A 27,775-nucleotide genomic window follows, 5' to 3' on the forward strand; every position below is an offset into this window, starting at 1 on the left:
TTTAGAATCTTTCTAACTGGACTTTCATTTTGTGAGTTAATTTTTAATTTATGTGTATGAGTGGTTTGCCTGCAGGCTTGTCTGTGCACCAAGACTTCAGAAGTCAGAAGAGGGCATCAGAGTCTCTGGAACTTACTTACAGATGAATATAAACTGTATTTTGGTGTTGGAAACTGAACCCTGGTCTTCTAGAAGAGCAATCAGTGCTCTTAATTGTTGAGCCAATTCTCCAAATCCTTTCAACTCATTTTAGAATGCATTATTTTCTTATTTAGTTTTTCAAATGTTATTTATATATTAGAGATGTTAATTAACTCTCTATCAAATGTACATCAGGCAGAGATTTTCTCTGAGGAGCTAACATACCGGAGTAGTACTGGTACAGATGAGATACATGAGGCTCTGCAATGACCAGGTACAGTGTAGCATAGGCCTGCTGAGTACATGTCATGCCATGATTTTGACATCTCAATACAAAAACAACACTGTTTAGAGGTTTATGCTATGTTCATTTTATAGGGAAGCAGCACATGGCCACTGCATGACTCCCACTGTGTAGAGATTAGAAGACAAATTATAAAAGTTGTTTACTTCATTCTACCATATACTCAGGAATTGAACTCATATCCTCAGGCTTGACAGCAAGTGCTCTTTACTGGTAAGCCGTCTAACTGACCCTGGTTTATTTTAAAACAGAAATATTAAGACTGGGCATGGTAGTGCACACATTAAATCCCAGCACTTCGAGGCAGGCCTGTTGGACATAGTTTATTTCAGGACCATCAGGGATATGTAGAAGACTGTGTCTCAAGGGAAAAAAAAGAGGGAAAAAAAAGGAAAGGGTGGAGGGAGGAAGGAAGGAAGGAAAAAGGAAAAAAGAAAGGAAGGAAAGAAAGAAGGGAGAAAGAAAGAAAGACAAGAACATTTAATAGTAAATGTCAAAAAAATTTGGACTTAGGGATTTTGAAGTAAGAGGTGTCTTTTTATCTATTAATGTTATATGTTTAAGAAATATTATTATTCTTGGTTTTGTTTCTTCATGTATAGAAAGGATAAAATGACTTGAAAATTATAATGAAGATTAAATAAGGCTCACAAATTGTATGTCTCTTATAATCTCGTATGCACAATTGCTCACGCAGGTGGATACTTATTTGCATGCAGTATGTAACCTGGTGTCAGGGAAATGCTGGGCCCTCCTGATAATCAGCTTGGGTGCTCACTTGTGTTCCTTCAGAAAACAGGACTAATCGATCTAATAAGTGTTCAGTTAAAGATCCCTGCACAGCAGGGGGGCGGGGAAGAAATACTCTTTGGGTGCATGACGACAAGTATGGTTCCCATGTTCTAGTGGGTGATCCCACACTCATGCACATGTGGGAAGCACTGAATGGAAGTAATGGGTTAACTATAAAGAGGAGAAAACATGAAGATGAGAAGTAGACATGAGGACGGGGATGCCGGGGCAGTTCAGGGGTGCAGGAGCAGAACTCATCCTGTCTCACTGTATTGTGTATAAAATCCTAACAAAGGTTTTAAGGACTCAAATACATAAAAAACAATTCCCTCGTTTTCATTTAAGCTGAATATTATGTAACATAACCACTTACTTTCAGAGCAGATTTTAATGCCTTTACTTCTATCACTTGGAAGGCAGGGGCAGAGAGATTTCTGTGACTCTGACAGCAGCCTGTTCTACAAAGCAAATTTCAGAACAGCCAGGTCTGTTCCATAGAGTGTAGTCGGCGTAATAACCAGGCTAACTTAATATGAAACAACAAATTTTAATGAAGAAATAACTTAGAACACCAGAGATCCAGCGAAGAGCAGGAGATACCAAAAAAAAAAGACCGGTGGGGCTCACGCTCGCCAGATTTATTTGTAAACATTAGTTAGAGGCGAACATGCCCCCTAATGGGCTGGGCTTATCCCTACAATAGAGAAACAATGTCTCAAGAAAAAAATAAGTAAATAAAATAAATAAGTAAAAAGGAAGAAAAGGAAAAGAAAAGAAAACCCCAAAACAACAAAAAATAGGGGGCCTGGAGCATTAATCTCAGATGTTAAGAGTAGTGATTGTTCTCCCAGAAGTCCTGAGATCAAATCCCAGCAACCATGGCGGCTCCAGAGCTAATGGGATCTCACTGACTCTGGACTGATAGCTGGGGAACCTGCATAGGACTGAACTAGGTCCTTTGAATGTGGGTAACAATTCTGTGGCTTGGGCAGTTTGTGGGGCCACTGGCAGTGGGACCAGGATTTATCCCTTGTGTACGAACTGGCTTTTGGAGTCTATTTCCTATCTAGAGATACCTTGCTGAGCTTCAGGTGGGAGTATCCTGGTTCTGTCTCAACTTGACAATCCAGATTTTGTGGACTCCTCATGGGAGATCTTATCCTTTTTGAGAAGTGAATGGGGGATTGAGTGTAGAGAATGTGGAGGAGGAGGAGAGAGAAGGGGAACTGTGGTTAGTATGTAAAATGAAAAGCAAAAACTTCTAAATAAAAAAATTTAAAAAAATCACAGAGATTTTAGACCTTTGTATTTAAAACAAGAGCAAAATAATTTGACAGATGGCAGATTACTTTCACATGATGGTGTTTATTTTCCTCTTATTTATACACATTAGAAATGACAGTAAGCCAGCTGTGACCCCAAATATGAACACAGACAAGTACCCAAGATGAGGATTTTGGAGTGCCCTCAACTGTTTAGTACAATAATTACATGAGAGCAAGATTCCGGTTGAGCATTAATGTCACTTTCAGGAGTGCGAGCTCTAACAGGGTGTGGAGAATTTCCTGAGTTGAAACATTCCACCCTGGAGGGAAGCAAAAAGACTGATTCTCAGGAAGTCCCTCAAATATCAGATTCACAAGGTCACACCCTGTCCAAGGTTACACAAACACTAAGGACGACTGAGAAGTCAGAGTCTGACTCCTGAAGCTGCCTAGCTGTTCTGCAGAGAGCTCCAGAGCTCCTGCTTTCATGAGGACCACTCACGCTTGGGTGAGATTTCAGTGATGCAGCTACCTTTGAGTCAGTGATGCTGATTAGTCTTCACCCATACTCAGGTAAGCAACCCCACAAACAAATTGGCTCACTGCGGTGGTTACTTCCATCAACTCAACTAAAGAGTGTCTGGGGAAAAAGAACCCCAATCAAGAACATGCCTCCATTGACTTGCTTTGGACAAGCCTGTGGGAGAATCATCTTTATTCATTATTGACATAAGGAGGTCCACACCACTGGATTGGTGCCATCCTGGACCTGTATATAGTCCTGGCTATATACAAACACGGGCTGATCAAACCATGGAAAGCAAGCCAATAAGCAGCATTCCTGACTGGTCTCTGCTTTAGCCCTGCCCCCAGGTTCCTGCCTGACTTTCCTGGGTGATGAAGTGTGACCTGAAGGTCATACCTGGAATAACCCTTTCTTTTCTCAAATAGCTGTCAGTGGTGGGCTTTATCATAGGGACAGGAAGCCCACAAAGATACTCACCATTTGAATTTGATGGTATTCTTTCCTTTGTCCATTGTTCATGTCTCCTCCTGAATAACATTACACAGCACAAGAATAAAAAACCTCCATGGTTATATAGAATGTGTACACAAAGAGAGGTGCATCATCCTTGTTCAGAACTTGAATCTCAGGTTGGCTTTCCTGAGAGGAGACATTTCAACGTAATCACTTTGCAGGGTGGTAGCAAGAAGGCAACATGAGCCTCAAGGAGGTAAAAGTAAACAGTATAATTTCTGAATTATTTATCCACTGGGCTTTTCATTCCCCTTAATGCTCTTTGTACTAATTTTTAGAAGAGTCTATTTTAATTCAATAATTCATCTTTCATCTTATTTATGGCCTATTCTGGAGTACTTTAAACATACTCATATTAAACCATTGCTTTCTTCACATTTTAACAGAGTGTTCAGACTACCACTCCCCTTTCCTCGTTTCTCACCATGGCACTGACTCATGAATACTAATCTATAAACAAAAGCACATTTACTTAGTACAGTAGTTCAGCAATACTGTTCTTGAAGGTGTGAATTCATTCTAAGCAAAGCAGCTATGGGCTAACAAGCTAGTTCCTTGAATACAGTGATTGCTCCCAAGCCTGGTGATCTGATATTGATATCTGGACCCCACACTGTGGAAGGAAATAACAGACCCTGACACATTGTCCTCTTACTGCCACATGCACCGCTGGTATGAGTGCATGCATGCACACACTTATTAAAGATAAAAAAACATTTAGCAGAAAGAAATGTAGCTGTGTTGTAGAGAATTTTTCCTATTTATTCTTAGATATCTATCTATTTATCTATCTATCATCTATCTATGATCTATCTATCTATATCTCTTTCTCACACACACAGAGAAACATGCAAATGAATTTTATCATTTTCATTCCTCCTTTGCCCTTTCTCAGCATGCTCTCTTCTGTAAGCTTGTCTTCTGCCCAAAGATCCCCGTTCTTACTTTCATCTTTGCCTCGAGCGACCCCCTGAGTTTAATTAGCATTTCATGCCTGAGCACAGGAGTCATGTTATTTACAAGAGCAAGAACATTTTTTTTTTCAGACTGGATGTGAGATTTATTATTGAACATGATTTGCTAGGGTACAGGAGAGCACCGTGAAAGCCTTCAGGAGTGTAGGGCTTGCCACTTGTCCAGGGGACCACAATTAGGAATATATTTGACCCCACAGCCATCAGGAATCAGTCGCTTCTTCAAATTCATCTGCATTAAACTTAGTAAAGCCCCATTTCTTTGAGATGTGGATCTTCTGGCGACCAGGGAACTTAATCTTGGCTCTACAAAGAATCTCAATCACATGTTCTTTATTCTGCAGCTTAGTGCGGATGGACATGATGACCTGGCCAATATGAACCCTGGCCACTGTGCCCTGGGGCTTCCCAAAGGCACCACGCATACCTGTCTGGAGCCTGTCAGCCCCAGCACAGGACAGCATCTTGTTGATTCAGATGACATGAAAAGGGTGAAGCCTCACTCGAATATGAAAGCCATCCTTGCCACAACTCTTTACCATGTATTTGTTGGCACAAATACGGGTAGCCTCGAGAGCTTCGGAAGAGAGTTGTTCGTATTCATCTGACACCATGTGGCCACAAAGCGGGAATTCATCAACTTTTGCCTTCTTCCGTCCCAAGTCAAAGATTTGGATTTTAGCATCAGGGACACCTCGGTAGAAGCAAGACTTTGGGTACAGCTTGTTCTTACAATACGGGTATCACCGCGCAACTTATTAGGCCGACAGCAGAGGAAAAACTCCATCTCTTCCAGCAACCACCAACTACTTCTCAAGTCCAGGAAGCATGTGGTTTCGCGAGCCTCTCTCTTTCGTGAAGAATTGGCAAAGGAACTGCCTTCGTGCGCATCTTGAGCAGTTAACTCCCAGTGGTGGGAGCTGTGGAGTGCAATAAGCAGGGCATGTTCAGAAGCCGGCATGTGTCAGATATCCTCTCATGTCTCAGGGACTTTCTAAGACTCGGAACTTTCTCTTCATCAGCCTTATGAAGCCTCCCTTTACAGCCTTATCAATCTTAATGAACTTCCTTCCGTGATGCAATATTTCAAGTCGGAGGCAATTCTTCATAAACTATAAGATCACACATTCTCCTCGTGTCTGCATTTAGAAATTTTTGCCCCCTCTTCCAAAATGTCTCCTGAGCCTTGGAGGAGACGGTGCAGATGTCCGGTGGAGGGTTGAGGAAAGAATTTTGTCATACAATTTAAAATATGCTCATAAACTTTAATTATTGTTGACACAGGAAAACAAGCCTTGCCTCAAAGAGTATAAAAGATTGTTTATTCTGAAGCAAAATATGATTGAATATTCCTAAGATCAAAGTTTTAGGTTACTTCAAGGCCCATGTTCCGACACTGTAACCTTTTAATGGCTTTTATAGTAATGGAACAAAGAAAGCTATAAGGCATTGTTCTTAATTCACTGGTAAAAACATCAAGTTAGTGTTTACTGCAAAGAGCATCTGAGGCCTTTGCTATAGTCCTCAGATGCTGAGCGACTCGTAGCTTTTGTTTGTTGGGTTTTGGTAAATTAATCCATTTCAGAAGTTTTGTTAGTCACGGTATGTCAGCTCATGGGGGAAAGGATTGCTCAAAGTAAATTACAGTTTGGCTCTGAGCCTGCAACACTCCAATCTCTTCACATCATTGAAGTTTTACTCAGTTAATCAGTCTTGCAGTCAGTTCAGGGGAAAGTGCAGCTGCTTTTCTTCAGAGTACGTGTGTGTGTGTGTGTGTGTGTGTGTGTGTGTGTGTGTGTGTCCACCCCCACCCGTGTTTTGTGTGTGTGTGTGTGTGTCTGTGCATAGACCATGACTATGAGTGGAAAGGTCAGGAGAGCTTATAAGAGCGTGCTCTTTCCTATCTCCATGTAGATGGTCAAACTGGAACTTCTCTGTCCCCCTGAATGATGAAATCTCCCAGATACTTTTCAGGGGGAATTCTGGAGACATCAGACACTAATGAGAGGAAGTCAGAGATTCCACAAAATGGGAAAGATCAGTTTGTTTCTCACAGGAGATCTTTGGGGGAAAGGTTGGTCCGCCCTTCAGAACTATTTGACATGAATGTACAAATAAGCTCCTGACTATGTATGGGAGCCCAATTGCACAGACTGAGGTGGAGAGCAAGAACTGTGTGGTGCTGCTTTCTCTGAACTAACTAGAGAGTTTTTACTACTGTCTAATATGCTGATTGCAGTAGACATGGGTTGTTGCCATGGACTCACACATCTGTATTTATTTGGAGTTTGGCAGAACAACAAAGCTGGCCAAGTTTCATTCATGCTGTTCTCTAGTAGGTTTTACAAAAAATTGTAATCCAGGCATCCTTAAAATGAAAATAGAAGTTTTGGGTGGATGGGGTGATATTACAGGTTTAGGGAAAGAGCCTGGGCCCAGAGAACCAGGATCACGCAACCAGGATTTTTACACACACACACACACACACACACACACACACACACACACACAGAGAGAGAGAGAGAGAGAGAGAGAGAGAGAGAGAGAGAGAGAGAGAGCTTCAAACTTTTCAAGTTTTTGTAACTATACAGTCCTGTTCAAGGTGTGATCCTGTCGGCCAATGACCTATCTTCTCCACTGATCCTCTTTTGCAAGGTCCTCTGAAAAGTTGTCAGCTTTAAATGAATTCTTTCTGGAACATAAGCCCCTCTTCTGGATGGTACCAGGTTTCAGTCTCACCCTCTCCTCATCTTGAAATTCATAACAGAATTCCAGTTCCTTGTGATCCATTATGCCAATAGTTCACTACCCAAAAGAAAATACATGGTATTGCTTAGAAAATCTTCATTCCAGCCAGTATGGTTCGGTGACTTGCTTTTATTTATAGAGTCCACCTTGAGGACTGAGAAACCAAGTGGGGTAACGAAGGAGAGTTATGTCATGCACATTCTTAGTGTGCTACTGTGCTAGGTGTCTGATGTCACTGATTACAGCACCTTATCACTCTGAGGGCGGTCCTTGGTCTTATTCCTTGGAAGCATAGCTGCACCCTTCTCTTTTGCCCTCTTCTAAAAGGCACAGCTTAACTCACTGTTCCTTCTGGGTGGACCAGACAAGTTTAAATTCCTTCTCAGCAGAAACAAAGGCAAGGAAAACTTAGTTTCAAGTGGGTTATATATCTCCTTTATATCCCCATAAAATGCAGGTGCTGAGATGCTCTTTCAGTACAACACCTGCATTTTATGGCGCTTATGATATAATATATTTTATTTGTGACTCCTTAAAGTGGATTGAAATGCAAACAGAGGAAATGGGATTCATTTAAAATGAAGGGCAGAATTGGTGATATGTTTATCTGGACTAATATTTTTAAACACCTATCAATCCAAAAATGATTAATATAAGCTTTAAAAGACAAACACAGATAATCTTATGTGCCCTTCATTTCTGCTTACTTTTTTATTATATCTTTGAAATGGCAGGTATTCAGAGAACCCTCAAATCTGAAAACCATCTGCTGAACAGAAATACAATAAAAACTATAGGGATCTCTGTTTCTATGGCTCAGGTCTGCTGCAGTTAATTACTCAGTTGAGGTGATAAAGAGAAAATACCTAGGTGAAACTGTTTGTCCACCCTCATTTGTAAGTTTCTCATAATGTCAAAATCATGTGAAGCCTAGGAATTCACTTTCTTTCCCTTTTTCCCATTTGAAGATATAATCAGGAATCAAAAGAGTTAGAGAGTGTATACTCTAGTATTAGGGCCGGAAAACTGACAGGAGGAAAGAGATAAGAAAAGAGGAGCATGTTCTGTTCCAGCACAGCACAGATATGCTGAAAAACACCCTTCAGAATCAATTGCAAATCTCTGGAGAAAGTGTACCTGTAACCTACTCTGCTTTCAGGGTGATTCATAAGAATGGGAACCATGGCCAACATTCAACTTCATACTTCAGGTTCTTATCATTGCCGGTATGTGTGCATATTTGTGTGTGTGCAGACACATGTGAATGTGCAGGCACATGTGTGCAAGTGTGTCTGAAAGTCACAGATGGATGCTGGGGATCTTTTCTAATCACCATCACCTCATTGTTAAAGACAGCTCTCTTCCTGAAACTACAGCTCACTGATATGGTTAGATCAGCTCACTAACAAGCTCCCAAAATCCTCAGTCTACACTTTTCAAATGCTGAGTTTATAGCCATGTAACACAGTGCCTGGCTTTTCAGGTGGTTGCTCTGTATCTGAGCTTAGATCCTCATGTTTGCCCCAAAACACCTTACCACGACAGCCCTCTTGCCCTAATGCTGTTATCTTAATGCTTACAGACACACAAGAGACTGTAGAATCAACAAAGGTAATCTGTCACTAGACATTATGTGATGATCCAGTCTTGCCTTACAGGGATGTAGTTTCAATTTCAAGGTCCTTTATTTTAGAAGGCCCTATAAGGAAATGTTTGTAAAAAAAATAATACCCTAAGTTAAAATGGGCCTTGAGTCATATATTAGAGGCAAGTTTTCTTGAAGTTACACTACCTGTCTCAACAAAATGAACTTACATTGAGGATAAGTATAAGTAGTAAACTCCACTCTGAGATCATTTGGTAAGCAATGAATGAAAATCTTCCTTGCTCTCTTTTTCTTTTCTTTTTTCTTTTTTTTTTTATAAGACTCTGTGTAACAGTCTTAGTTGTCTTAGAACTAGCTCTTCTTGACCAGGCTGGCCTTGAACACACAGAGCTCTGTCTACCTCTGCCTCCTGAGTGCTAGGATTAAAGGTGTGTGCCACCAGAGGGTAGAAAGGGAGAGACAAGTAAGGAAGGTGGTGGGGAAAATATATAGCTCAATAAAAACAATAAAAAGATCCATTCTTTGTACATACATTTGGAGAGTACTAGAACACCAAGGCCCACCCTGATATTCTTAACTGACTTTCTAAGATATAGTTACAACAGCATCCATAAGACTTTTAACAGCACTGGGAAAAAAGTGAAAAGTAATCATCTTTACTGCATATGTCAGTTGTCCCCCTTCTTATTTGGTTTGACCTTATAAGTTGGCAGCCATATTTCCTTAATTAGAAGGTTTTATTTTACAATTGGTTTGATTGTTGCAAGCTTTGCTTGCTAAATATACAAGTAGCTGATAAGATTTGTTTCTTTAATAACGTATTAAAAGGAGAACTTGGAGAAAATGAATAGTATAGTTCATCAATAGAAACAAAGGGAGCCAGTGACATAGGTCAAGAGATCTCAAGAAAATATGAGAGCTGTTACCAAATTAATAACATTTTACTGAAATATGGTCTAAGCAAAACCAAACTTGGGATTTCAATCTTCATATTCTTTGTTCCTTCAAACCAGTGGCTCTCAGCCTATATGTTGTAACCACTTTGATAAACCTCTATCTCCAAAAATACTTACTTTGTAATTCAGAGCAGTAGCAAAATCTCAGGTATGAAGCAACAAGGAAAACAACTGTATGGCTGGGAGTCATCACAACAGGAGAAACTGTATTAAAGGGTCACAGTTCTAAGAAGATTGAGAACCACTGCAAACAAAGGCTTCAGCTCAACTTTCTGCTCATTCTTTACATTTGCTTTCAAACTAACAGATTTCAGAGAAGTGTGGTGCAGCCGGCTTGCAAAGCCAAAGCTCTGCTGGTGGCAACAAAGGATCAGGAGTTCATACTTATTCTCCACTAAACAGTTCAAGGAAAAGCTAGATGAGCAATTCACGATGATTCCCCACTATCCAGGTAGTTTAAGGCCAGGCTGGACCAGGAGTTCTGACTTATTCTCCACTAAACTGTTAGTTCAAGTCCAGGCTGGATGAGCAATTCACGATGATTCCTCACTGTCCAGGTAGTTTAAGGCCAGGCTGGACCAGGAGTTCACACTTATTCTCCACTAAACAGTTAGTTCAAGACCAGGCTGGACCAGAAGTTCAAAATGATTTACCACTGTTAAAGGCCAGTCTAATTGCATGAGACCCTGTAAAAAAAATAAAATAAACAAGTATATAAATAAAGAAGTGAAATTAAATAAACAACAAGACTTAAATAGCTCTTTCAGTATTATTATTGTATTTTAAATCATGTTTATATGTCTGGGTATGGGCATATTCTTTCAGTGTCTGTGGAATCTAATAGAGACGATGCTGGATGACATCATGCTGGAGTTACAGGTACCTGTGAACTGTTGGATATAGGCATCGGTGACCAAACTCAGGTCCCCTGTAAGAACAGTGCATGCTCTTCAACACTGAACCAATCTGTGGACCAAAACAATCACAATCTAAATAAAATATTTAATCATAAGATTACAACAACAAATGATGAATATCAGAGACAAGAGAACACCGAAATGTGGTGGGAAAGAGCAGATGAAGGAAGATTATGATCTTTGGATCCATTTAGAAATCTTTTTGAGATTCCCACTGTCTCCCTGGAATCATCCTTCTTAAGTCATCTTTCATCTCAAGCCATATTGGTTTCCCTGCAGGTGTGTAGCAGAGGGGCACGGATGCAAAGACAGGGGAAGACCCATACAAAGCTCTGCATGACTATACTTGGCATTTAGTAGACAATTAGAAATATCCCCTTCCTTTATTTCCAGAAAAGATAGATTGTATATAAGAATAAGATATAGGTCCCAAGAAAAGTCTAGAAATTGCTTGTTACAATCACCTGTTAGTCATTTGATGAACATACAGTCTTTTTATCAGTTGATCTGATGACAGGTGGGCAAACATTCACCTTTCCCAGTTGAGGCAGCACTGTGCATAAACTTTCTCCAACAGCATTAAGAGAGCCCCAAGGTGGCTCGGCAGGTAAGGAAGCCTGCTGCATTAGAGTCTATCAACCCGAGTCTCACCCCCTAAAACTCACAGAAATGGAGAAGGAAAGAACTGGCTCCATGGAGTTGTCCTAAGCCCTACATATACACTACATTTACACCTGCACACATATGTCATGAATACACACAATAACAATTAAATTTAAAGCACATATTAAAAATGGGCTTTTGGACCGAGTGATCTATCAAATACTTGATTTTTCTTATTGGTATCCATTTAAATATGGTGTTTTACATTCTTGAGTTTCTTTTAAGTCTCTATGCTTTCACCACTTGTATACGCTAGGAAAGAGCTATGATATGGTATTTAGATAGAGCCATATAACCTTTAAAACAGCTCGATTTTATATTCGCAGGCTCCATTAAGGCTGAGTGAGCGGAAAAGTCTACTGCAAAACTAGCCACCCACAAAAGCTGGAAAGATACACAGAACGAAATATTTTTATTATGTGATCAAATTCATGGAAAACTTACTGAAGTGAGATATTCCTAACACCCCTCAGGGTGAGTACCCTTAATCTAAATGGATTAGCAAGCATTTTTGTTATTTAAAACAATTTATGGAGTGAAGGCTAGAGAGATAGTAAGTGCACCATAGAGACACTGGCTCGTCCTAGGAGTGATCACAACAATGATGTTTCCAACACAAAACATCCTGCTCTCACAACACACACAATAAAGAGTTCACTCTGAAGGAAAATATGTGTGACCATGTCCAAGAAACACAGACTCATGTTACCTCAAGCTCCATGTTCCAACATGGCAGCAAAGTTGTAGAGTTTTTATACTAACTCAACAAGACCAGGTCCCTGTGGGATTATCAGGCAACTGGTAGCAACAAACTAGAACAAGCTTTGTCATAGAAAGATGTTAAAACCTTTTAGCCTTTGGATGTTGAAGGAGAAGAGTATGTGTGTGCATTTACATAATAGCCACAAGGATGTTAGAGCACAGAGAGAAAAAAATGAATAGCTATTAAGGGAATCAAAAAAAAAAAAAAACAATCCCCCAGAAATTGCTGCTTCTGTGAAATTTGGGTTTCCCATTATCAGTTAATCAGCTTTGTAGAATGTTTACCACAGGCATGGCTTCCTTTCCTCTCTCATTCCTTAGTCCAAATACCAAAAGGAGATCACATGCTGCCAACATTTACACAACCTCCTCTGTCTCAGGAGGGAGCAGATGGTGACATTTCACTCCCATACCTTTCTGGGCTCCACTGACTCCTCAAGCAACTTGAACATGGGGCAAAGAATGACTAGCATGGGTCTGTTGTAAATGCACCAGCGACTAGCTGCTGACATGGTGGGGGGAATGGCCACCCTGATCTTCCTCATGACATCCTCTTTGGATCTGTTTTTTCCTCCTACCCCACACAGGCGTGTGTTAACACACTTTGGACTTGCTGCCATTTTCAGTCCAGGGTTTATTACTCTGTGATCTCTGCTTTAAGAAGCACCCCCTTAAGGGCCCACTCTCCAGCAAATAGTCTTTATTTTAGAGAAAGTCTTTACTGAAGGTATTTGATTCTCAAGCATGTTGTCTTTTATTTCTAATATAATACCTCAAAACCATTCTGGGACACTATTGCCCCTGTATATTTGTCATCTTTATAAAGGACTTCCTCTTGATTGGGTGTATTCATGAATAGTTCTTTGTAAAAATATTCTCTGGACCCACACATTAAATACTTGTACTTTAAAATAAACAGAATGGCCACCTAGATGGATCTAGGGGTAGGAACTTGCCATGAAGCCTAGGGATGCCAACATTTTATCCAAGGGATCTTCTTGGTGGCAGGAAAGAGATGAATTCCTTTAATTGTCTTTTGATTTTCACATGAGCACCCCACACAAGTAAATACATAAATGTAATTTTAAAAAGTTAATAGTTAGAGAGATGGCTTAGCAGTTAAAGAGAGTGTATTCCCAGCACCCGAGTCGGGCAACTCCAGCTGCAGGAAGATCTTATGCCTCTGGCCTTTGTGAGGCGTCCTCACTCACATGCACTTAACCACATCCAGACATACAGTCAGAAACATAATTGTATGCATGCTTTTCATAAAGACAAAATTAAGGCAAACCATTTCATAAAGCAATGAAAGTAGGTGAGTAGGTAAGCGTGTGTGCAAAGAGCTGAAGAAGTGAGAACCCAGATTGACAACATGGCTTGTGTGCATTCTCTCCTCCATCATGAATACCAATTCTTCTTTCAGAATTTGAAACTTCAAGGTTTGATTTTCTTTAAAAAAAACCAAATTCTCAAACTTAGGAGACATTTTTTTTTTTTGACGTGTGCTTGTTTTGCTTTCTATGATGTCTCATGTAGCCCGTGCTACCTTGAATTTAGCACGTAGCTGAGGATGTCCTTGAACTTCTGATATCCCTGCCTCCCCTTTCCATATGCTAGTGTAGGTATCATCAGGAGGAGAACCTCCATACTCAGCTTATACTATGCTGGAGATTGAATCCAGGGTCTCATACCTGTATGGTAAGCTTGTGATCCAATGTGATACATCCCAGAACAAACTCTCAGACACGTAATTGTGGTGGACAAATTTCATCGGGCATCAATTAAACTGATATTGTTTGACACCAAAAATAATGTCCCCTGGAATAAGCATGGACAGAAGAATGTAGAAAGAAAAATAAAGCTATAATTACTAAAACACAAACTACCAGTGAGGACAAAATAACTTGAAAAGTTAACAGTACAATGATGGCAACCAACACCACCTTTCAATAATAATTTTAACTATCTGTGATCTTCATTCTTCAATACAAAGACATAGATCAAATGAATGGATCAACAAACCAAATCCAGCTATCTGTTTTCTGTGGGAGTCAGTCATGATAAACTAAGTATGGGCAGATCACCCAAAGGAAGTTCTTTACCTGCAACAATTATCACCTGCCAGAGTAGGGCTCAGCCATTGATAATTTTTTTTTTTTTTATTTTTCGAGACAGGGTTTCTCCTTAGCTTTTGGTTCCTGTCCTGGAACTAGCTCTTGTAGACCAGGCTGGCCTTGAACTCACAGAGATCCGCCCGCCTCTGCCTCCCTAGTGCTGGGATTAAAGGCTTGCGCCACCACTGCCCGGCAGCTATTGATAAATTTAATAAGGGCCTGAGTCTCAGTAGTTTACCCTGAAGCAATACCTGGCTGCAAGAAGAACCACAAACTAAGATTATCTGAACATCACCCCAAACCAGACCATCCAAAGGAAATGCCTAGCATTCCAACCACTGTAGATAGGACCACCTACCAGTACACACTCACCGGGGCACCCCTAGTCAAATGTCAGCCAATCAGGGGTCCTGAACCTTAGAAACCCCTCACCCTACCTTTACTACTATAAAACCAAATTCTAACTGAGCTTGGGGCTCTCTATTTATTCCAATACTTTGGACATGCGAACAAACCAAGTTTACAAACTTGTATAAAATAAAGGCTCTTTGCTTTTATATACGGGACTTGTTCTCCATATTGGCTTTTGTGGGGACTTTGTGGATTTGGGCAGAACATTGTATACAGGAAACTCATCTTATAAGCATCTTATAGTGAAGAAAATTGACAAAAGTACCCCAATGAAATGGGATCAGAGAGCAAGCAAGCATCAATATCCTAAGACAGATTAAATCAGTCAAATTATACAATTAGAAGAGATAAAGAGGGATGCTCTATTTTAGTCAAGACAACAGTTAAGCAAGAAGACATGAATATCCCCAAAACATATGCAACAAGCACTGGGCTACTAAATTATATTTTAAAAATTTTACTGTTAGATTTAAAGACACATATACAAGATGGCTTAGCAGTTAAGAGCATTGCCTGCTCTTCCAAAGTTCCTGAGTTCAATTCCCAGCAACCACATGGTGGTTCACAACCATGTGTAATGAGGTGCCCTCTTCTGGCCTTCAGGCATACACACAGACAGAATATTGTAGACATAATAAATAAATAGATTTAAAGACACAGGTTGACATCAGCCCCATTAATACCAGTTGATTTCAATACTCTATTTTCTATAATAGTCAGGTTATCTGGACAAAGAATGAACAAAGAAACATCATAATTAATTAATAACATATACCAAACGAACCAGCAGTTATCTATAAAATACTCCATCCAAGCACTAAAGAATGCACATTCTACTCAGCAGGAAGCTTTTCTAAAATAAATTATCCTGGAACACATAAAATACATCTTAACAAACTCAGGATAATAGAAATGACTTTGTGTACATGACTAACTATAATGTAATTAAGCTTAAATTCCACAGCAAACAATTTCTAGTAAGTACACAAACTAATGGAGAATAAACAACTCATTACTGAAGGATGGCTGGGTAAAAGAAGAATTCAAAAATAGCAAATAAAAAAATTCCTGGAACTAAATGAGAATAAAAGCACAACAGAACAAAGTCCTGGGTTACATTAAAAGCAGTCCTATGGGAGAAATTTACAGCTTTAAGAGCTTCCACTAAAACTCAGAAAGAGCACAAATAAATGATTTAATGATGAAACTTGAAAATTTGACAAAAACAACAAAAAATCGCAAATTAGAGTGAAAATTAATGAAATAGACACAAAGACAATATAAAGCACTGAGGAATGTAAGAAAGGGTTCATGGGGAAGATGGGCAAGATTGTCATACTCTTGACCTAACTCACTAAAATAAAAGAGAGAACCCAAATAAACAGGGTGAGAAATGAACAGAGAAGCATTATAACAGACACCAAAAGAATTCATTCAGAATATTTCAAGTGAATATATTAAAAACCTGTACTCCTTTAATTTGGAAACTGAAAATAACTTTTAGATTCAGCCTAACTAGTAAAATTAAGCCAAGACGACCTGAATAACCTAATAACCCAATAGACCCATAACAGATATCAAGATTGAAACAATGGAAAAAAAACCCTTCTAATACTACCAAAAAAAAAAATCTGGGCCAGATAGATTCACAGCAAAATTCTATACTTTCATTTTTATTTTTAACTACTTCTTATTTATTCTTTTGCAATTGCTTTAGCAATCTCGCCCAAATAAAATAAAAAAAATTAAGAGAAAAAAACAAGAAAAATCAATCTTGTCATGTAAGTTGAGACCCCCCACGGATATCCTGTTGCTGCCCTATGTCCTGGATATCCTGTGTCTACAGGACCTGACACTTCATGAACTCTAGCAGATTATATATGGGGAGGATGTTGGGGTGGGCTAACACTGTTTTGGGGGTCTGGGTAGTTGCAGGGTTGCTCAGCCTTCCAACTCTCTCCTGTACATGCTGCCACATGATAGATAAGGAGGTGAAGACAGGGTAAGGGGGGCAGATCTCACATTCTCGGGCCTGCTCACCCTAACGATTAGCTCAGTGTGCTGCCCCAGACCAGGTGCAGAGCCTGCTCTCCCTAGTGTTGCAACTGGTAAAGGGAATAGGGCTGGAGTCAGCTATCTGCTCAGCTGGAGGTAGTAGGACGGAGTGGAGGGCATATTTCCCTTGCCCCTACTACTACACTCAGATAAGGAAGGTGGGACAAGCTATGCCCCTCTCACACCCTCAGGGTGGGCCACCTGTGCCCCTGTTTAAAAATGTCAATTTTCCTGTGGTGCCCAGGTGAGGCATAGAGCCAGTTCTCCTGAGTGCTACAGTTGGTAAGAGGTTGGATCAGATTCCTCCGACTGCTCCGGGAATGAGGGGAGGCATCTTTTCCTCATCACATGGCAGGCAAGATCTCCTCTTCCGTTCTCACGCTCTCAGGGCCAACTCACCCATGCCCCTCTGAACTTCATTGTGCCACCCAGATGAGTTGTAGGACCCTTTTCCCAGAGTGCTTCAACTAGTGATGTTGCATCCAGTAAGGGGCAGGGACAATGCTATGGAGCCCTTTCCTCTGGACCTTCAGTGATATCAAAAGCCATGGACAACAGCACAAACTGCAGCTACATCAGAGCCACCCAAACATGAGCCCTGGAAACAGGCCCAAACCATGGCCTTGGGTGGCAATTAAGTCACACACCTCAGCCAGCTCCTCACCACTTTTACCTCTACAGGCATGTGCCTGTCCACAGAACATGAACCATTCTTTCTCGCCATTCTCTCCCATTTTTCCATATCATGCCATCTATTTATTCATCATAATAGTGCCCATCTGCCTGGTACCATGCGTGGGTTGTTCTGTCCTGCTCAGTGCTTCATGGTCCTGGGCAGGACCCTGCCTTCAAGAATCATAATAGTTCCCAACCTCCCTGTGCCAGAGGCAGTGAACAAAATTCTTCTATCTCTAAGTATAGAGAACTGGGGCAGAGCTATGCTTCTCCTCTGGGGTCCACCGGGCCTAAAAAACATCAGGAATCTCATGGATAAAATTTACCCTGTCCCAAGAGTGCAGTTGTGTTGGTCTCCTGAGGTCCACTAGGCCAAGATACACTAGGAAGCTCACTACTATACATTTGAAGAAGATATATAGCAATACTTCTTAAACTAGTTAACTAGAAATAGCAACAAAATGAGTACTCCCTAAGTCCTGCTATTAAGCCAATATCGTTCTAATATAAAATCCTGTTATATACACATACACAAGAGAGAGAGAAAGACAGAGAGAGATGAAGAGAGAGAGAGAGAGAGAAAAATTGCAGTTCAATATACCAGATGAAAATAGATTTTCTAAGTGCTCAATATATTACTTGAAATCAGAATAGAGAAATACCTCCAAAAGCATTATCTGTAATAACTAAGTTGGCTTTCTCCTGGAAATGCAGGGATGGTTCAAGAGGTGCAAGTCAATAAATGTAATAAATCACATAAATGAATTTGAAAACAAAAAATACATAATCATCTCACTGGATGCAGAAAAAGCCTTTTCCAAAAATTCATCATGGCTTCATGATGAAAGTCCTGGAAAGAGTATGACTAGAGAGAACATTCCTTGGTGTAATTAAAGCTTTTTTGGAAAAGCCTACTGCCAACCTCATCATATATATATATATATATATATATATATATATATATATATATATATATAAACTTGAAACAATCCAACTGACATCATGAATAAGTCAGTGCTATCTACTACTCTCAACAATTTCAAAATTGTGCCCAGAGTACCATTTTGAAGGAAGAAATGGAAGATTTGGGAATTGATGTAATTATATAGTAATTTCAAAATTTTAAAAAAATGTGATAAATTTATCAAACCCTTATCATTTCAATTTGTATAAATTGTCACCTTTTAGAAAGGTAGTGGAGGAGCTCAATAAAAAGAAAAAAGGTAGTGGATGAAATACACAAGGTGATGGGTGTTGAGGGGTTTGCCCACTAGAAAGCCAGCTGAGGCAGGTTCCCCTTTTCCATTTGGTCCTTGAAAGATACATCTTCCTGTAGCTTAGAAAGTATGTAACAAGGGCTGTGGCCATAGCTTAGCCCATGTTCCTGTTGTGTAAGTATGAGGACCTGAGTTAAGGTCCCAGTGCCCACATAAAAAGCCAGACATTGTGGTTCACATCTGTGAACCTAACTCAGAGGGGTAAAGTGCAAGACAGAAGCTTTCTGTGGTTCACTGAGCAGCCTGACTAGCCAGCTGGTGAGTTTGGGGTTACCTAAAATGTTCAAAACATTCTGTGGAGAGCAATGAAAAAGGTACCTCCATATTGTTCTCTCCTCCAAAGGCTACGGGTGTATGACTTGGGTATACATTCAAATGCCCATACAAGCACTCAAAAAATGAAAAACTAAATAAGACTTTGAAAGAATAAACAGATTTCCACAGAGGCCGCTCCAATTTCATTACACTCTGCATTTGTTCTCCTTTGGAGTCAGTGGCTGGCTATTCTAGGCTCTCTCCTGTTACCCACTATTATATTTCACATAAGTGAAATATAATAGTTTTTACTGTTTGAAATGCTGCTCTCCTATGGACGCATTGTGTGAGATGAAAATGTCTTTACGATACCAGAGACCATACTGTAGTAGTGTGGTTGAACTGTTACACCTGAAAGAAATAGTTTTAAAATACTTGGCACCGTGGAGCCAGGGAGATAACTCAGTGGATAACATATTACCTTGCAAACATGAGAATCTGAGTTCAGATTCTAAGATCCTATGTGAAGGCATATGTTTAGTAATGGTTGTAATTCTAGAATTTCTGTGATGAGATGAGAGAAAACACAAACAATGAGGAATTTTTTGAACAGTTGGCTCTGCAGATGTAAGGTGAGGACTGACCAGGGGCTCAGCAGATGAAGGGTGAGGGTTGACCAGCTGACTCAGCAGATGTAGGATGAATTATAAGAGGCAGATAATGCTCTCTTAAACAAAGTCAAGGTGAGGACTAATATCTGAAGTTGTCCACTAGGATTTTATTCATGTTAATGCACTAGACTTTACCCAGTTTCTGAGGGTTTGAACTTAGGTACTAGTACTTGTAGGAGAAGTGATTTAACCACTGAGCCATCTCTCCAGCCACAAAAAATTAGAAAAAATATCCTCATTATCAAAACAGCAGTGATAAGGAATTTGGGATTGTTTCATTGTTTAGATTGGAACCCTGAAAAAGCATGTAGAGCTCACTCTACTTTTCTTAATTAAGGAATGTGATCATTTAAATGTATGGGGGGGTTCATGGATACTTTACCACCTTACAAATCAGTATAATACAAATTAGAGAATCAGAGAGAGGCACAGGAAACAAATAAGTCTTGACATATGGAAAAAAAAATAGTAGCAGTGATTCTGAAGTATGGAAAGTTCTCCTGAATAAAACAAAAAGAAAGAAAAGAAAGAAAGAAAGAAAGAAAGAAAGAAAGAAAGAAAGAAAGAAAGAAAGAAAGAAAACACCATTTGTAATGTATTTCAAGCAGAGAAGTGAGGGTGGTAAGTCATTGACTCCGTTGAGGACTTCCTTCTGACCCAATCCCAGGTGAACTAGGGTAGAACCAGTCAAGTTGGTACCATGCTAATTTGTTATCCATAAAACAAAATAGTAAAGTATTATTTGCACACAAAGTCAAAAAGTAAAATAAAATTAACTGAATATTAGTGGAGTAATGTAAAAGAGACCTCTTCTGATTCCCCTACTTTGGCCCAATAAATGTACATAAACCTATCAAGAAACTTATTTATGGAAAATTTTCTAACTATTTTTTTCTGATCTTTTTATAAATAAATAGAAAGACAGACAGACAGACAGACGAGATGATAATGTTAAGTCTGGAGCATAGTCCTAGCCCCTGGCATCTATCCCAGCCCCCTGACCTGGGAGTTACATTAGTCTAGACTACAAATCCCAGCATGCCAAGTCCTGATCTCTCCCTGGGGGAGGCTCAGGACCACTACCACAGGATATTTAAGTGGGCTCCCAGAGAAGAAACATGCGGTATCAGGTTTTGATGAAGGAGGGTCATCTGTCTTTGTGTTACTTTCATTGGTTAATAAAAAAACTGCCTTGGCCCTTTGATAGGATAGAAAATTAGGTAGGCAGAGTAAACAAAACAGAATGCTGGGAAGAAGGCAATTAGGCAGATGCTATTACTCTCCTCTCTAAGATGGACTCAGGTTAAGATCCTTCCTGGTAAGCCACCACCTCGTGGTGCTACACACATTATTAGAAATGGGTTAATCAAGATATGATAGTTAGCCAAGAAGAGGTTAGATATAATGGGTCAGGCAGTGTTTAAAAGAATACAGTTTCCGTGTAATTATTTTGGGTAAAGCTAGCCGGTGGCCAGGAGCTAGGTGATGGGAAGTGGCCTGCCACTCCTACAAGGTTGGCATGTGCTTCCCACTTTCCTATCTTCCGGCCATGCGCGCGGCCACCCCAGAGTGCCGTATTTAATAAAATGATGGGCATTTTAATTTGGCTTGATCTGACCTAATTGGATTTCTTTGCGCTGCCGGAACTGCCCATCTCAGGATTTTTTTCCTAACTGATAACATAAGGAAACAGCTATGATATATAAACATATAGAAATAAAGAGATTTCTAGATTTTTGTCTACAGTGCATTCATTGCTATATTTCTCTCTCTCTTTCTTCCTTTCTTTATATCATAATTTCATTCCTATTGTTTTTATTATAGAAAAATATCTGACACAAGCCAACTTAAAAATGAAGGGGAGCTGGGTGGTAGTGGCATATGTCTTTAATCCCAGCACTCCGGGAGGCAGAGGCAGGAGGATCTCTGTGTTTCAAGCCAGTTTAGTCTATAGAGTGAGCTCCAAGATAGTCAGTTCTACTCAGAGAAACCCTGACTTGAGAAACAAAAAAGAGAAGGAATTTACTTCATCTTATAATTCCATGTTAGCATCTGTCCTCATTGGCGCACTTAGGAGGACCTTTAAACAGCGAGGTATTATATCCACAGTCCAGAGCAGAGAAAGAATACATGAAATATTTTCTTGCTTTCTTTCTTCTATCTTATACAGTTCAGGACTTCCTGCCTAGGGAATAGTGCCACTCACTATGGACTGTATCGTCCCATACCAATCAACTTATTGAGAAAGTGCCCATGGACATCCCCACATTCACTCCAATGTCGACAATACCTCATTAATACCCCCTTCCAAAATGATATGTTATATCATGTTGACAAATCTAACAATTACTACAAGCCCATATCAACTTGATATGCAAACACATCTCTTTTAAACCATAACTTTCACCTTTTTATTTCCAGTCCCATTTTCTTCATAATATAAAGCATGGTTCTGCCTTAAAAGCCCAAATCTTTTTTAAAATCTAAAGTCTACTAAAGATAGCTTTCTACAAAATTAAAAACAATTTATATACTCCCAGCATATGATGACACAGCATAACATATTTATTTTCCCAAAGGGAATAACTGGAACATTATGAGGAACAATCAAATCAAACAAAATTAAAATCCAGCAGATAATTATAAAATCCTGTAGAACAATGTTTAGCATCTGGGACTTTTTTTCTGGGCTTCAAAGCCTTGCAAGCCTGCCCCTCCAGGTCTTCTGCTTACAGCACATAGCTTCTACATTGTGTTTAGGTGGGCTTCACGCTAAACGTGTAGCTCTCCGGGGTGGGTGCCTCCACAGTCCTTACATCTCCTGCATTCTGAGATCTCCAATGCAACTAATATTGTACCTTAGCTCTAGAAAATAGTCACTAATATATTTATCATCCTCTACTTATTGACCTACAAATCTAACTGTTATCTATTTATCAACTAGTTATCTATTATCATGTATCTATCTTCTCTTGTCCATTATCTATCTCCCAATTTAATAACATATATTCACACATATATACATATGTATACATCATACGTGATTCACTCTTACAGATTCTAGTTTAGACTTTTACCTCAGAATGATGGCACTGAGGATTTTTTTCAAAACAAATTATTGTGAAGACAATGGCCCCAAGATATACTTCTACCCACCTCTGCTGCCATTGTTCAACAAAGAAGCTAGAAAGGAGTTAATCGTCTGCTTTCACCATCCCCCACAGTGGGGCATCTCTGATCCCATATCCCTGGTCTCTTGTGTCAGATATCGTCTTACAGGTTACTCTCTCCTTCCTTTCTTTTCTGATAATGCTCTAACAGACACTCTGATACGTGCTCTTCCCTGAACTTTCAGTAATCAGATGGCATCATCTGTGAAGTTACCTGATTTCCACTAAAGAGTGAGTATGGACTTTGAAGATGTCTGTGACAAGCAAACAGAAAGGGACCAGTTAGGCTTTCTCCTGCGGAGTTTTACTGCCCATATCTTCTTACTGACCTTTCTAAGATCAATCTTAGCTCTGTTGTCCTTTGAAATAAGACTCATATTGGCATCTTTGTCTTGCTTAACCAGATGCTGCCTTCTTTTTCTTTTTCCTTTTCTCTTGTTTTTGGTTTTGTTGTTTTGGCACAGGGTTTCTCTATTTAGCACCTCTAGCTGTCCTAGAACTAACTCTGTAGACCAGGCTGGCATCCAACTCATAGAGATCTGCCTGTCTCTGTCTCCTGATTGTTGAGATTAAAGGTGTGTGCCAGCAATACCTGACAAGGTGCTACTTTTAAAGCAGAGATCTACAACACCATAAAATCCATCTTGGGATGTTGAACAATTTGTTTGACTCTTTCCTTTGGAAACTACTGGACTCTATGGACCTAAATCAGAGATGGCTTGAGACAATGGATCATTCACTCACTCATTCATTCATTCATTCATTCATTCAGTGTAAGTGTGAGGAAGTCCTTCTGTGCTTCATACTGTGGTCTTACTGTGGTGACAAACACTGAGTAGCCATATCTACAGGTGCTCTATAAGCCTGTCCAAATAATAGTAGCAATAGTAGCAATCCATTTTGTCACCAAGGTGCCAATCAGAAGACCAATCAGAATCAGATTGGCTGATTCATAATTCTACCCTCTCTGCAGTTTCTACAAGGGAAATCAGAATCTGGTATCTTAGAGGCACTCAATTACATCATTCACATTATTCAAACATTAAGAAACTGATGAATGAACCAATAAATCAATGCTAATGTTATAGTAAAATTTTATGAAATCCAGTGTTGTATGGTGCACTCCGCCCTCATATATAATCTCATGCATCTTGGTGGTTGTCTTAGCCATGAAAATGAGGTTGTACCAATATAACCTCTATTGCCCTATTTTAATTGTGCAAAAATGGTTATTTCTAATACTTGACAAATGACAGACAATATGTATTCCTGGAATCTCATTTATCTTCAAACACCCACATTTATTGCATTGGCAATCATACTGTTCCAAATAATTTTAAGAAATTTAGATGAGAGACTATGGGTCCATCTGCATAAAAGATCCGAACCCTGAATACAGAAAACAATGTGTAACATCCAGCAGGAGGTGATAGTTTTGGCAGTCACTGGTCTTCTGTCCCTCCTTCATCTTGCACACTTTCTGGGAAGATTATTGATCTATCATTTGTGAGCCTGTGTTTATTTGTTCAAATTCTCAGTTCATAATGTGTAGTAAAATATGATTATTGTTTTTCTTCATAAGATTAAACTGTTTTCTTCACCCTTCCTTATAGAAAACACATTTCTGATTCAATGGAAAAGGCTTCTTCAGTTCCCCGTATAGCTCTCAAAACCCATATTGAAAACTCTGATTCATTTATAATACAGTACACTTTATGTAATGGGATATGAATCATAACTTCATATCAACCAGAAAATGATTTGACAGTTCAAGATGGATGTCTTGAAGTATATGCTCGGGATATTTCTTTGAAAAGAAATATGTTTTCTTAATCACTTCTCTTCAGGTTTGTTGCGGGGGGGAGGGATCCCACATGCACAGTAAAACTGTTAGAGACAACATGACTGAAATTTAACTCAAGTGGAGTGTTGCTTGCCCTGGGCATGGGGATATTATGATAATGATGGATTTTATGGCATACTTCTTATTTGTGAATTCTTCTCCTCCATTACTTTTTTTTGCATTAAATTTGTCATTGAAATTCTACTCTCCTCTCCTGCTGCTGCCTTATGTATGGTTTAGTGTTTATATGTGCAACTCCAAAAAATTTATCTACCTGAGGGAATAATCACTAAAATCAAATATCCCTTAAAAACCACACTTGACATGTCAGATTCTGCCTATAAAACCATAGGTCAGAGGATCCGATTATCAGATAGCTAAAGTCACATCTTTTCAAACAGAAGCTCATGGTCACAGCTAACATGTGAGCAATAATGACAGTATTAGTTATAACTGGGGTAAAGACCTTACAGGTGGATATTATCTGCCCTTAAGTATCAGTGTAATTCATTAAATCACTAGAAATCTCTCCTGCAGCTTTTCTAAAGCAGAAATGAAAGGTTTGTTCTAACTCTAGACAATTTCTTACCATGAGAACATGATAAACTTAAAATAGATGCTAAATCTTGGAAAGCAATCCAAGAATCCCACTAGCCTGATTATCATCAAACCTTCTGAAAGCCTTTGATACTGTGCCCATTTTGCAAAAGAATAGTGGGGTTCCTCTTAGGGTATATTACCTCCCATCCCACGAGTGTCTGACCAGATTCAAAGTGCCAAGAATTCCTCCAATGTAGCAGACTTTACTCCCAAGCAGGAAAACATTTGGTTCCCCCCAAACAGATGTGGTGCTATTGGACCAGTGGGCACATCTTGCCTGGTAGGTTGGTATTGTACATGTGTAGAATGCAGTGAGCCACAAACAATCAAAAAGACATGAGTGTAGGGGTAAAGGTCTTAATGAGGCGAAAAAGATAATTGTAGTGAATATGTTCAAAGTACATTATACATAATCATGTGTACATAAGGTAATTTTCTAAGTGCCTGCTGATAACATACTGCAAGCACTGTTATTAAAAACAAACAAGCAAACAAACAAACAAACAAAAAACAACTTCCAGCAGAAGGGGAGGGCGTCCATAAGTGCTGAGCATGTAAGGCTATTTAGATGAGGAATTTTTCATGGACACCGCTGAGGTAAAGAGGAACATTTGCAGAACACATTATCATTTAAATTAGTTTCACTCCCTATCAAAAAAAATCACACACTAAAGAAGTTCCAACACATGAGAAATTGAAGTTAGAGGATGTAATAGTGATAGCGGATCCTAATATTTCCTCTCCTGGCACATGTGCTCAAGCATGCCAAGTTGGTGATTGAATGGCTTGTAGATTGCTTCAAAAAAATAATAGCATGATTATCTTTGGAAAACAACAGCAAAAGTCTGCTCAATTTCTAAGGTGCTTCCACTGCTTCAAAAACACATTTTCAGATTTTATTTTACAGCCAGGCAACTGCTAGTGCTAAATATTGAAACATACATTTTATATACTAACATTTGTTTCACTGCTGATTTTTATCAGTCAAATTTCATGATTTATTCCAAATCAGCCAGCCTTTTTTGTTCATCATTGTTTTTCTTCTACAAAGGTAAAAAAAAAAAAATGGCTTTTTCAGTAGCTCATTTATAGCTAGGGTCTAGAAAATCTCAGACAAAGGATGGAGACCAATGATGATTCCCAGTGCCCTGGTCATTAATCTATAGCAGTGACTGGAATTAAGGGTGTAGGCTGTACTTGCTTTACAAAGCCACAAGCATGAAGTTAATGCTGAGCTCCACTAATCTTTCTTTTAATTTCTCTGACTTTAGCAATCCAGGATTGAAACATCTAGGGAATCACAGATTTGTTTCTGTATTGGCAAAAGTAATGGAAATTTGTTATTTGTTTGCACTTTTGTGTTTAGATCTTTAGGGGATTTGTAAAGGAGTATCTAAAAGGAAGTTCAGGCAAAGCATTTCTTGTATTTATAAGAAAATAAATAATATTAGTGTCAGAAGACCAACCAGGCTGCAGCCCTGGGGACAGAAGTCTCTTTCTTCTGTAAATGAAGTGGCAAGCCCCCTCCCTACTGGAATTCTCTTCCTGAATCTCTAGCCCATTGGCGAAATGCAGGTGATGTTCTTATATCACTGTGGAAGCTTATAGACTCCAAGTTGCCACATTCTGGGGCATCTGAGGGCTACTGGCAGCAAACCATCTTCCCAGCTGTATAGTGGATACTCCTCAACTAGACATGTCTGACTTTCTCATTTCTCCCCAATCCAGAGAGTCAGACATTCTTTCCTGGCAATGCAAGACTCTACTTCCATTTCCCTGCTACCCCTGAGCAAATCAGAGAAAGCCTGAGTATATGAAATTCCCCTTTATCTGACATCTCTTAGGAGGACCTATCCAACTTTGTCTTGTGGTGCTGAACTCAGATCAGAGCCCCCGCTGAGCTGTCTGTCTAAGACATTGTACCTGAACTGTCCTGAGTGCCTAGACCAGTCTCTCCATAGTATTAAGAACACTTCCACCAAATTTCTTGCGTAAGTGCACATCTGCCTCAGTGACCCCTTTAACATAAAACCTAAAACCTTTGGATTCGTAAAATATTAATACGTTGTTTCCACATTGGGAGGAAGAGGAAGTTCAGTGACAAGGAAAGTGACAGTCAGGCACAAAGACACAAGTCAGTGGGAGATCATGTTAGGACAGAAGGTAGCATTTGGAAGGCCCATCACACCAGGGCCTGCTACATTTCCATAAATATCCCACCAATCTTGAGTGGGTCAGCTTATGAGTTAGTCTCGCCTATCTTTGTCTAAACCGTTCCATTGAAGAAAAAAAATCAGTCAAATAAAATTAAGTATAAGTAGTTATACCTAGATATCTAATTGATACATTTATGTAAACAAGTAACAATTTTTTGTGTCTCAATTCTGGTCAAGAGATTGATAATCAATAGTCCTTCATTTTAAAACGTCCTAGAATGGCAAAGTCATATTCTCCAAGAGTGGCTCCTTTTCCCTCCTAGGTGTGCTCATTTTAATGAAAATCCATTAGTGATGATGTTTAGCCCTGAGCAGGATGCC

The 27,775-nt window shown here is 39.5% G+C and overlaps 1 pseudogene; it reads right to left on the reverse strand.

Moving 5' to 3' along the window:
• Positions 1–4,651: 4,651 nt before the first annotated feature.
• The window catches only part of LOC142859202 (large ribosomal subunit protein uL16-like), a 44,544-nt pseudogene continuing 21,420 nt past the window's right edge, over positions 4,652–27,775 (reverse strand).

Source organism: Microtus pennsylvanicus, chromosome 10 (assembly GCF_037038515.1).
Source record: "Microtus pennsylvanicus isolate mMicPen1 chromosome 10, mMicPen1.hap1, whole genome shotgun sequence".
In the NCBI taxonomy this organism is placed as follows: domain Eukaryota; kingdom Metazoa; phylum Chordata; class Mammalia; order Rodentia; family Cricetidae; genus Microtus; species Microtus pennsylvanicus.